A 13531-nucleotide genomic window follows, 5' to 3' on the forward strand; every position below is an offset into this window, starting at 1 on the left:
TAAGTCTTGGGATAAGAATTTTGATATTGATGTTAAAACTTATGGTAACGCTAGTTCTCAGTTAATACCTGTAAACAGATCTAGAGCCTATCACAGCAGAGAAACCATAAAAAACCTGATTTGTTGTGTGTGAGTGGGGAAACTGAGGCACACTGCCTCATGGCCTTGATGGCTGGATGCCAAGAGAACTATAACACAAACTCCAAACTTCTGCGCTGGAGCCTGATCCTGCAGGAGCTTGACATGTAAATTATACACATAAAGGAAAGGGAGAACCTGGTAGCAGACGCCCGGTCCAGGAAAGAGGACCCCGGAGGCACTTCCTTTGAGCTAATCAGTGACTAACCCTCTGGCAGTGAACTAAGTGGGGCGGTGTGACACTCTGTACTTCAGGGAAACACCCTGCACCCCCATGTTCATCCTTATAAAATGATTGTGTGGTGCCCAATGCAAGGTTTGTCATGTTGAGTATCTTCAGAAGGCTCATGATGCACTGAGCATTGTTGTCATAGTAATGTTATAGCTTGTAATTTCATGCATATAGTTATGAGGCTGAAAATGTGTCCTCATGGTTTAAAACAAGCCGAGGCAAAACTCTCCAGGAGCCAAGGGGCAGTTCACACCTCATCAGGGCATGTATGGAACAAACCCGACCCAGCCTCATGGGAACAAAGGACACTGGCCTAGGCAGCAACAAAGGATCTGTTGGACTCTGGAGTGAGTCACCCCCCCTTCCCTTGGTCAGTTTGGGACTACAGTGAGGTAATGCTCACCTGACTCTGAAGGTGGCGGGGAGCAAAGCCAAGAGGGAAGAAAGGACATGTTAAAAGGGAGAGACGTTTGCCAGGCTCTTCCACCTCCATCTACTGACACCACCACGACCATAATTTTAGGGACGTGTAAAGAAATGTGTACCTTGGAAAATCATATAAATAATAGCAGTTGAAATTTGTACCTGAGGGAGGGCACCGTCAGGGTAAGGTGAATGCAGCATCGCTGCACGGGACGGCTCTTTGGAGACTGGTATCGTATCAAATCTTTTCCCTGCACCATATTAATACACCTGCCTGACACTGGATATTTGGGCTCTTGAGTGTATTTCATAACAAAACAATGAACCAAAGTGTGGTCAAACAACACATTTATCTACAATTCCAGATAGTTGGAATAACCTCCCATAGATATCGCTGCAGGGATCCTATGGCCCATTTTCCCTGGAAAACTTCTGATTTCTGGCTGCCGCTGGGGTAGCATAAAGAGAAATGGTCCCTCGGCCCTCCCCCATGACATAGCTCCGCTGTGGGTCCCACCCCTGCCTGAGTCCCTTTCCCCATAGTGCCAGGGGGGCATAGGCGGAGTTTGGAGGACTGTAGGGGGCACTGCATACGTTGCTAGTGTGGGGGCACAATTTAAAGGTTCAGACGACCCCCTGGAACAGCTCGAGTCACAGCCCCCACCCTGGGCAGGCCCCCTCCCAGTCGCAAGGCACCCAGCACCTCCATGTACAACTGGGAAGCGGACAGCGATGAGGAGTCCTGTGCCAGGAGCCAGCCCCAGCCCCCCACGGGTGGGATGGTGTCCGGCGATGCACCTGCCCTGGGCCGGAGGAGCCCAGCGTCTCTGGCTGGTGGCAGAGGGCAATGCAGAGCCGCTGGGTGGTGGGCGAGGAGAAGGGGCCGGCCCCAAGAGGAGGTGGTTCCCAGGTGGCTGGAGGGTTCACGTCTGTTCCTGCTCTGAGCCACCGCACCCCATGATCTGTGGCTGTTGGGTCCCCAGAGTCTCAGCCCTGCTGCCCCCATGGACTGGGACTGGGCAGTGCCACTCTGTTTCTACCTGGCCAATGCCGTGATCTGGACCAACATAGATAACAGCTGGGCCTGGCACAAGCTCCGTGGCACAACAGAGGAGAATCTATGTGCTAAAGGCCTGATTCTGAGTGGGTCCAGCATGGCTGTGGGGGGAAGCACAGCCGTCGAGCCCCCATACAGTGGGATAGAAGCAGGCGCTGTGTAGCCAAGACCCTGCTCACAAGTGGGCGGGCAAAATGAGGGGAGGGGGCAGAGGAGCTGAGATGGGGTGAATGGGGAAGTCAACAGGATCCTATAACGGGCTACTGTCCATCGCTGCCTGCCAGGGATCAGGGCAGGAATGGTGCCTGGATTCCTGTCTAGGGGCTCTGCAGGTATGCAGAGCCGTGTCCTGCTGCTCAATCAAGCCTCGAACAGGGACACACTCAGAGAGAAAAGGGCAATAGACGCATGGCTAAGAGGGTAAACACCTTAGAAGGTGGGCGGCGCCTTAGAAGGTGACTGTAACTGACAGGATGGGGCTACACTAGCCCCCCAGCACACGTCCCCCCCCAAAAGAGCCCTTTCCCCTGTGTCATCCAGCACATTGGCACTCAGCCTTTCTGTTTTTTGAATATTGTTTCTATTGTTAGGCATGTCAGTAATACGGATGAAAGAGGAAGTAGATCCTCCAGGGTGGGGCAGCTGAGCACTTTGAGCTGAGGCTCTGGGCCACTTCTGCTCCATTTGTCTCTGCAGAAAGGTTTCCAGAGCAGTTGATAATGTCCTGAGCTCCCCGTGAAGGGAGCCATGGAAAGCTGCTGCATCCCTCCCCTCCGCGATGCAAAGCTGGAATTCTACGACAATCATAGAATCATCAACTCCCAGGGTAAGAAGGGACCGCGAGGGTCAGCTAGTCTAACCCACTGCCAAGATGCAGGGTTTGTTGTGTCTAAACCATCCAGGACAGATGCTATCTGGCCTCCTTTGGAAAACCTCCAGTGAAGGAGCTTCCACAACCTCCCAAGGCGTCTGTTCCATTGTCCTGCTGTTCTTACAGTGAGGGAGTTTTTTCCTAAGATTGAATCCAAATCTGCTCTGCTGTAGCTTGAACCCATTGTTTCCTGTCCTGCCCTCTGTGGCAAGAGAGAACAACTTTTCCCCATCTTTTTTATGGCAGCCTGTCAAGTACAGTTGCTCCCCGACTGACGCAGTCGTTCCGTTCCGGAACGCCTTGTGTAACTTGAGTTTTGCATAAGTTGGAAAGGTATCTCCGACCATTATGCAAAAAAAAAAAAAAAAAAAAAAACCTCCTATTTCTAGCTTATGGAGTTTTTTCTGTAAGTGTGGATTTGCATAAGTCGGGTCTTGCATAACCTGGGGAGCGTCTGTATCTGAAGACCCCGCTCATGTCCTAAGTTCCCTCTAAGTTGCGTGGCCATGCAGCCATGCAGCCGCCTATTAAGCCCCATGCAGGGACTCAGGGCTGCAGCAGGGAAAGGCACCACTCCCCGCCAGCCCCAGCGCAGACCTGCCCCGGCCGGGGGGGAGGAGCCCCCACCCCTTGGCCTGGCTCAGGCCCGTCGAAGCTGCCACAGCTGGGGTGAGACGCCTCTCCCCCTTCCCCAAGCTGCTGCAATGAGAGAGGGCTGGGGGGAGTTCTCTCTCCCCACCGCAGCCCTGGGGCAGCCTGCACCCCCAAACCCCTCATCCCCAGCCCAACCCCAGAGCCTGTACTCCAACCCTCTGCCCCAGCCCTGAGCCTCCTCCTGCACCCCGAACTCCTCATCCCCGGTCCCACCCCACAGTCTGCACCCCCAGCCAGATCCCTCACCCCCTCCAGCATCCCAACCCTCTGCCCCAGCCCTGAGCCCCCTCCCACACTCCAAACCCCTCAGCTCCACCCCCATCAGATGAATTCTGTTATGTGCACCAATATGAAGGCGATGTGTCACACATCACCTCCATATTGGTGCACATAACAGAATTCATTCCGCACATGGTGGAATAAAATTAGAGGGAACACTGCTCCTGTCCCCCCTTAATCTCCTCTTTCCAAACGAAACATGCCCAGTTCCTTCAGCTTTTGTTCATATGGCTTCTATTCCATCCCTTTGATCATCTTTGTTGCTCACCTCTGGATCCTTTCTAGTTTCTCTACCTCCTTCCTATGCATTGATGACCAGAACAGGACACAGTACTCCAGCTGAGGCCTAGCCAATGCCAAGTAGAGTGGTACTGTCACCTCCCATGACTTCCATGCTATGCCTCTGTTAATGCAACACAGAGTTGTTTTTGCTTTTTTTGCAACAGCATCCCATTGCTGACTCATGTTGAGGTTGTGATCCACCCCAGCTCCCAGACCTTTCTCAGCAGCGCTGCTGCCAAGCCAGTTATCCCCCATTCTGTATTTGTGCATTCAATTTTTTTTCCCTAAGTGTAGCTCCTTACATTTGTCTTTGTTGAATTTCATTTTGTTGTCTATAGCCCAGTTCTCTAATTTATCAAGATCCCTCTGAATTTTAGCTCTATCCTCCTAAGTGTTTGGAATCCTCCCCCTCGCTTTGTGTCATCTGCAAATTAGAGCCGTTCACTCTCAATTCCTACAATACTGGACCCAGACCCCTGTGGAACCCCACTAGACATCTCCTTCCAAACTGACATCATTCCATTAATAGTTACACTTTGTTTGTGGTTGTTTAACCAATTATGTATCCACCTAATGGTAGTTCCGCCAAGACCACATTTCTCCATCTTACTCATCAGAATGTCATGTGGGACTGGGTCAAAAGCCTTGCTGAAATCCAGGTATATCATGTCCACTGCATTCCCCCATCCACCAAACCAGTTATCCTGTCACAGAAGGAAATCAAGCTGGTTTGGCATGATTTGTTCTTGGTAAATCCATGCTGGCTGCCAGTGATCACCCATCATCCTCCAGGTAGTCGCACATGGAATGTTTTACACATTATTCTAGAAGCTTCCCAGGTATCGAAGTCAGGCTGATGGGTCTATTGTTCCCCGGCTCCTCCTTTCCCCCCTTTTAAAAGATGGGCACCACGTTAGCCCTTCTCGAGTCTTCTGGGACCTCTCCTGTCATCCATGAGTTTGAAAATATTATTGCCGGTGGCTCCGAGATTTCTTAAGCTAATTCCTTCCATATCCTGGGGTAAATAGCATCAGGCCCTGCTGACTTGAACTCCTTCAGATTGGTCAGAAGATCTCTGACCTGTTCTAACTTATCCTCATCTGCACCCTCTCCCCTTTATTGTCTGTGATAACTTCTCTAGTTCTCCAGTCACACGTTATTTTTGTGTGGAGACTGAAGCAAAACAGGCATTGAGTTGCTCTTCCTCCCTATCGTCTTCCATTACCAGCTCACCCCAGGTGCTTATATGTCTCCATCACCATGACATCTGAGCACCTGACAGACATCAGATGGCCTGACTGTCATTTACACTAAAGTCACCTGACACTGCTCTGGCAGGAGGAAGCAGCCTGCAAGTAGCTGCAAGGTACATGTATGTTAAGGCCTCATTACATAGCCAGAGCTCTCTACGGTGGCCTTAGGGCTTGTCTTCACTACAGATGCTTTGCTGATATACCTATAGCAATATAGCTGTGCCGGAAACGCCCTCTGGAGGAGACACCGCTTATGCCGACAGAAGGAGTTTGTTTGCCAGAAGAGTTAAACCACCTCCCCAGATGACATAAGCATGCTTGGAAGGATGCAAATTTCTTTAGAAAATGTCAGTAAAGGCAGCGGAGGTTGGGCACCTGAAATCACAAGTCACTTCTGAGGATATCGGCCTGCAGCACTGAGTTCCCGCCGCCACGTTCTACCCAAATTGTGCAGGCACACGTCGCAGTGTGAAATGGCCGGCGTTCCTACCACGAGCCCTCGCCAGTGTGGCGTGCTTGTCCCAGAACCCTTTCCCCCTAGGCAGGCTGGAAATCCCATTACTGGTGACGAAATTGGGAGAGTTGGCAACACTGTGATCGATTAGGGAGTGGGTAGAGTGAGGAGCTGGCCTCAGAAACCGGATTGGCTAGAGGTCTGGTCATTGGAGGAGAGGAATGGCACACCAGAGCAGTATTGGTTCCAAGAGCACCTAGTTGGCTCAAGGTCAATAAGCTGGCATTGGGGAGTGGCTGGAGAGAAGGACCATGTGGCTCATGGAGAACACATGTTGCTGTTGCTGCTGATGGAAGAAAGAGGCCCTGACACAGCCTGACGTTGGGGGTGTAGGCGCCAAGGGATTGGGCCAGAGAGCTGGCCAGGGCACATTCACAGCCGGACTGGGAGAGCGGCCCAGATGTAGTGGAAGAGCCCAAACCAGCACGGTGGCCAGAGGCCTGGGCACCAGGCAACAGAGCTGAAACTGGGGCTTGCCACTCTGAGCTCGTACTGCAAGAGGCAGGAGACACCATGTTTGGGGACTCAGAGACCTGGGGAGGGGCAGCTTGAACTTTTAGGGTATGTCTTCACAGCCATGTAAGCCCAGGGTTAGTGGGATTTGAGTCAGTTGACCCATGTTAGAGAACCCTGGGCTGGAGCAGCTCCCCTATATTAAGGATTTTCTAACCTGTGCTCAAACCTAGGGCTCTGGTGTCCACACTTCAGTGCACAGACCCGAGTCAAAGTAACCGTGTCCAGGTCTGGATTTAGGAACAGGTGACCCAGGAGACCACCTGGGGTACCGGCCTTGGGGGAGTGTTGGGTTCAGGGTGCTGTTTTTGTTGTTAGCCACGAAAGGAAAAACAGAATGTTTGAAGTAAAATGTTTCAGGCATTCTGTATGTGGGTTCATTTTTCACTAGCCTCCTAGAATGTTCTGGACCTTTGTAGAATCTCAGGGAACCTTCCAGACTTTCTGAGAACGACATTTCCTTTGAACCTCCTAGAATGTTGTCAGCCAGGCCCTCGTGTGTAGATAAAGTGACTGAGGTTTACAATGCCCAGATGGAACTGGTGCAGTCAAGTAAACCTGAGGCCAGAATATGACACGAGATGCAAAGCCTGGCAAATCAGATTACTGACTTCAAATTTCTTGTCTCAATTGTGGTTTGGCAAGGCATTAGAAACTCAGTCAATGGACATTGCAACTGCTACTACTTTGATGAGAAGCTGCCTTGATCTCGTTGTGGCCTAAGAGACAACGGATTTGAAGATGCCATCACTGCTGCCAGAGAAATGTGGAAAACTTAGGAGTTGAGCCTATCTTCAAAGAAACTCGTATTCATCAGAAGAAGAGACAGTTTGGTTCACCTCAGCTCTTAAATCCACTGAGTGGGAGTGTGCTTAGATGCTGGTGTGCAGCGCTAAGGGGTGGCAGAGAGAGAAAGGCTTTCTCGTACCTTCTAATTACAGCTCTGGTTTCACCCCTTTCCATATCATTGAGAGCTCTGCTGAGATACCCTGTTCAAATACCAGTATTAATGATCAATAATAACAAGAGCAATGGGCCTTGTATGCAATCAGTATTCCCACAATTTCCAAACATCACATTTTAATCATTGGACAACATCTAATGATTGGGAGCATTTCAGTGTCGTTTTTTAGCCTTCCTCTCACAAAATAGCCAAGTTAACTTTTTCTGTAACTGCTCAAGTAAAGTTGCAAGTGTCATAAATATAAAGGGAAGGGTAAACACCTTTAAAATCCCTCCTGGCCAGAGAAAAAACCCTTTCACCTGCTTCTACAAGGAACTATATGTTAAATTCACGGAGAGACTACAAGTCCTATCCAAAGAGGGGAGACTGGGGAGCTGAGTCTGCAGAGCAGAAGAGCTGTGCAGTTAATCTCTCGAGAGTGCAGGGGATGGCAGGTCCACTCTCATCTCTAGACACTTTGGATAGAACTTGTAGTCTCTCAGGGTATGTCTACACTACGAAATTAGGTCGAATTTATAGAAGTCGTTTTTTTAGAAATCGGTTTTATATATTCGAGTGTGTGTGTCCCCACAGAAAATGCTCTAAGTGCATTAAGTGCATTAACTCGGCGGAGCGCTTCCACAGTCCCGAGGCAAGCGTCGACTTCCGGAGCGTTGCACTGTGGGTAGCTATCCCACAGTTCCCGCAGTCTCCGCTGCCCATTGGAATTCTGGGTTGAGATCCCAATGCCTGATGGGGCTAAAACATTGTCGCGGGTGGTTCTGGGTACATATCGTCAGGCCCCCGTTCCCTCCCTCCCCCCGTGAAAGCAAGGGTAGACAATCATTTCGCGCCTTTTTTCCTGAGTTACCTGTGCAGACGCCATACCACGGCAAGCATGGAGCCCGCTCAGGTAACCGTCACCCTATGTCTCCTGGGTGCTGGCAGACGCGGTACGGCATTGCTACACAGTAGCAGCAACCCCTTGCCTTGTGGCAGCAGACGGTACAGTACGACTGGTAGCCGTCATCGTCATGTCTGAGGTGCTCCTGGTTGCCTCTGTGAGGTCGATCAGGAGCGCCTGGGCAGACATGGGCGCAGGGACTAAATTTGGAGTGACTTGAGCAGGTCATTCTCTTTAGTCCTGCAGTCAGTCCTATTGAACCGTCTTATGGTGAGCGGGCAGGCGATATGGATTGCTAGCAGTCGTACTGTACCATCTTCTGCCGAGCAGCCATGAGATGTGGATGGCATGCAGTCCTTCTGCACCGTCTGCTGCCAGCCAAAGATGTAAAAGATAGATGGAGTGGATCAAAACAAGAAATAGACCAGATTTGTTTTGTACTCATTTGCTTCCCCCCCTCCCCTGTCTAGGGGACTCATTCTTCTAGATCACACTGCAGTCACTTACAGAGAAGGTGCAGCAAGGTAAATCTAGCCATGTATCAATCACAGGCGAGGCTAACCTTCTTGTTCCAATAAGGACAATAACTTAGGTGCACCATTTCTTATTGGAACCCTCCGTGAAGTCCTGCCTGAAATACTCCTTGATGTAAAGCCACCCCCTTTGTTGATTTTAGCTCCCTGAAGCCAACCCTGTAAGCGCCCCTCCCAGCGTCAGAGCAATGGCAAACAATCGGGCATCTGAGAGTGCTGTCCAGAGCACTCACAATGGAGCGCTCTGATGGGGCTAAAACATTGTCGCGGGTGGTTCTGGGTACGTGTCGTCAGGCCCCCGTTCCCTCCCTCCCTCCGTGAAAGCAAGGGCAGACAATCATTTCGCGCCTTTTTTCATGAGTTACCTGTGCAGACGCCATACCACGGCAAGCATGGAGCCAGCTCAGGTAACCGTCACCCTATGTCTCCTGGGTGCTGGCAGACGCGGTACGGCTTTGCTGCACAGTAGCAGCAACCCATTGCCTTCTGGCAGCAGACGGTGCAATACGATTGGTAGTCGTCCTCGTCGTGTCCGAGGTGCTCCTGGCCACGTCGGCTGGGAGCGCCTGGGCAGACATGGGCGCAGGGACTAAATTTGGAGTGACTTGACCAGGTCATTCTCTTTAGTCCTACAGTCCTATTGAACCGTCTTATGGTGAGCGGGCAGGCGATACGGACTGCTAGCAGTCGTACTGTACCATCTTCTGCCAGGCAGGCAAGAGATGAGGATTGCTAGCAGTCATATTGTACCATCTTATGCCAGGCAGGCAAGAGATGAAGATGGCTAGCAGTCGTACTGTACCATCTTCTGCCGAGCAGCCATGAGATGTGGATGGCATGCAGTCCTTCTGCACCGTCTGCTGCCAGCCAAAGATGTAAAAGATAGATGGAGTGGGTCAGAACAAGAAATAGACCAGATTTGTTTTGTACTCATTTGCCTCCTTCCCTGTCTAGATCACACTGCAGTCACTCACAGAGAAGGTGCAGCGAGGTAAATCTAGCCATGTATCAATCAGAGGCCAGGCTAACCTCCTTGTTCCAATAACAACGATAACTTAGGTGCACCATTTCTTATTGGAACCCTCCGTGCAGTCCTGCCTGAAATACTCCTTGATGTACAGGCACACCCTTTGTTGACTTTAGCTCCCTGAAGCCAACCCTGTAAGCCGTGTCGTCAGTCGCCCCTCCCTCCGTCAGAGCAACGGCAGACAATCGTTCCGCGCCTTTTTTCTGTGCGGACGCCATACCAAGGCAAGCATGGAGGCCGCTGAGCTCATTTTGGCAATTAGGAGCACATTAACCACCACACGCATTATCCAGCAGTATATGCAGCACCAGAACATGGCAACGCGATACCGGGCGAGGAGGCGACGTCAGCGCGGTCCCGTGAGTGATCAGGACATGGACACAGATTTCTCTGAAAGCATGGGCCCTGACAATGCATGCATCATGGTGCTAATGGGGCAGGTTCATGCTGTGGAACGCCGATTCTGGGCTCGGGAAACAAGCACAGACTGGTGGGACCGCATAGTGTTGCAGGTCTGGGACGATTCCCAGTGGCTGCGAAACTTTCGCATGCGTAGGGGCACTTTCATGGAACTTTGTGACTTGCTTTCCCCTGCCCTGAAGCGCATGAATACCAAGATGAGAGCAGCCCTCACAGTTGAGAAGCGAGTGGCGATAGCCCTGTGGAAGCTTGCAATGCCAGACAGCTACCGGTCAGTTGGGAATCAATTTGGAGTGGAGGACTTGTGGCACCTTAGAGACTAACCAATTTATTAGAGCATAAGCTTTCGTGAGCTACAGCTCACTTCCTCAGATGCATATCGTGGAAACTGCAGCAGGCTTTATATATACACAGAGAATATGAAACAATACCTATTCCCACCCCACTGTCCTGCTGGTAATAGCTTATCTAAAGTGATTTCCAGCACAAATCCAGGTTTTCTCACCCTCCACCCCCCCACACAAATTCACTCTCCTGCTGGTGATAGCCCATCCAAAGTGACAACTCTTTACACAATGTGCATGACAATCAAGCTGGGCTATTTCCTGCATAAATCCAGGTTCTCACATCCCCCCCACCCCCATACACACACAAACTCACTCTCCTGCTGGTAATAGCTCATCCAAACTGACCACTCTTCAAGTTAAAATCCAAGTTAAACCAGAACATCTGGGGGGGGGGGTAGGAAAAAACAAGAGGAAACAGGCTACCTTGCATAATGACTTAGCCACTCCAAGTCTCTATTTAAGCCTAAATTAATAGTATCCAATTTGCAAATGAATTCCAATTCAGCAGTTTCTCGCTGGAGTCTGGATTTGAAGTTTTTTTGTTTTAAGATAGCGACCTTCATGTCTGTGATCGCGTGACCAGAGAGATTGAAGTGTTCTCCGACTGGTTTATGAATGTTACAATTCTTGACATCTGATTTGTGTCCATTTATTCTTTTACGTAGAGACTGTCCAGTTTGACCAATGTACATGGCAGAGGGGCATTGCTGGCACATGATGGCATATATCACATTGGTGGATGTGCAGGTGAATGAGCCTCTGATAGTGTGGCTGATGTTACTCTGAAATTTGGAGTGGGTAAATCTACTGTGGGGGCTGCTGTGATGCAAGTAGCTCACACAATCAAAGATCTGCTGATATCAAGGGTAGTGACCCTGGGAAATGTGCAGGTCATAGTGGATGGCTTTGCTGCAATGGGATTCCCTAACTGTGGTGGGGCTATAGACGGAACCCATATCCCTATCTTGGCACCGGAGCACCAAGCTACCGAGTACATAAGCCGCAAGGGGTACTTTTCGATAGTGCTGCAAGCTCTGGTGGATCACAAGGGACGTTTCACCAACATCAACGTGGGATGGCCGGGAAAGGTGCATGATGCTCGCATCTTCAGGAACTCTGGTCTGTTTCAAAAGCTGCAGGAAGGGACTTTATTCCCAGACCAGAAAATAACTGTTGGGGATGTTGAAATGCCTATATGTATCCTTGGGGACCCAGCCTACCCCTTAATGCCATGGCTCATGAAGCCGTACACAGGCAGCCTGGACAGTAGTCAGGAGCTGTTCAACTACAGGCTGAGCAAGTGCAGAATGGTGGTAGAATGTGCATTTGGACGTTTAAAGGCGCGCTGGCGCAGTTTACTGACTCGCTTAGACCTCAGCGAAACCAATATTCCCACTGTTATTACTGCTTGCTGTGTGCTCCACAATATCTGTGAGAGTAAGGGGGAGACGTTTATGGCGGGGTGGGAGGTTGAGGCAAATCACCTAGCTGCTGGTTATGCGCAGCCAGACACCAGGGCGGTTAGAAGAGCACAGGAGGGCGCGGTACGCATCAGAGAAGCTTTGAAAACCAGTTTCATGACTGGCCAGGCTACGGTGTGAAAGTTCTGTTTGTTTCTCCTTGATGAAACCCCCTGCCCCTTGGTTCACTCTACTTCCCTGTAAGCTAACCATCCTCCCCTCCTCCCTTTAATCATTGCTTGCAGAGGCAATAAAGTCATTGCTGCTTCACAGTCATGCATTCGTTATTCATTCATCACACAAATAGGGAGATGACTATCAAGGTATCCCAGGAGGGGTGGTGGAGGAGGGAAGGAAAATGCCACACAGCACTTTAAGCACAGCACTTTAAAAGTTTACAACTTTAAAATTTATTGAATGACAGCCTTCTTTTTTTTTGGGCAATCCTCTGTGGTGGAGTGGCTGGTTGGCCGGAGGCCACCCCACCGCGTTCTTGGGCGTCTGGGTGTGGAGGCTATGGAACTTGGGGAGGAGGGCGGTTGGTTACAGAGGGGCAGCAGTGGCAGTCTGTGCTCCAGCTGCCTTTGCTGCAGCTCAACCATACACTGGAGCATACTGGTTTGGTCCTGCAGCAGCCTCAGCACTGAATCCTGCCTCCTCTCATCACGCTGCCGCCACATTTGAGCTTCAGCCCTGTCTTCAGCCCGCCACTTACTCTCTTCAGCCCGCCACTTACTCTCTTCAGCCCTCCACCTCTCCTCCCGGTCATTTTGTGCTTTCCTGCACTCTGACATTATTTGCCTCCACGCATTCGTCTGTGCTCTGTCAGTGTGGGAGGACAGCATGAGCTCGGAGAACATTTCATCGCGAGTGCGTTTTTTTTTCTTTCTAAGCTTCACTAGCCTCTGGGAAGGAGAAGATCCTGTGATCATTGAAACACATTCAGCTGGTGGAGAAAAAAAAAGGGACAGCGGTATTTAAAAAGACACATTTTATAAAACAGTCGCTACACTCTTTCAGAGTAAACCTTGCTGTTAACATTACATACATAGCACATGTGCTTTCGTTACAAGGTTGCATTTTGCCTCCTCCCACCGCATGACTACCCCCTCAACCTTCCCCCCTCCCTGTGGCTAACAGCGGGGAACATTTCTGTTTAGCCACAGGCAAACAGCCCAGCAGGAATGGGCTCCTCTGAGTTTCCCCTGAAGAAAAGCACTCTATTTCAACCAGGTGACCATGAATTATATCTCACTCTCCTGAGGATAACACAGAGAGATAAAGAACGGATTTTGGTTGAATGCCAGCAAACATACACTGCAATGCTTTGTTCTACAGTGATTCCCGAGTACGTGTTACTGGCCTGGAGTGGTAAAGTGTCCTACCATGAAGGACGAAATAAGGCTGCCCTCCCCAGAAACCTTTTGCAAAGGCTTTAGGACTACATCTAGGAGAACCGCAAATGCCAGGGCAAAGTAATCCTTTCACATGCTTGCTTTTAAACCATGTATAGCATTTTAAAAGGTACACTCACCAGAGGTCCCTTCTCCGCCTGCTGGATCCAGGAGGCAGCCTTGGGTAGGTTCGGGGGGTACTGGCTCCAAGTCTAGGGTGAGAAACAGTTCCTGGCTGTCGGGAAAACCGGTTTCTCCACTTGCTTGCTGTGAGCTATCTACAACCT

Source organism: Lepidochelys olivacea (genome assembly GCF_965140295.1).
Source record: "Lepidochelys olivacea isolate rLepOli2 genome assembly, chromosome: 1".
NCBI lineage: Eukaryota > Metazoa > Chordata > Testudines > Cheloniidae > Lepidochelys > Lepidochelys olivacea.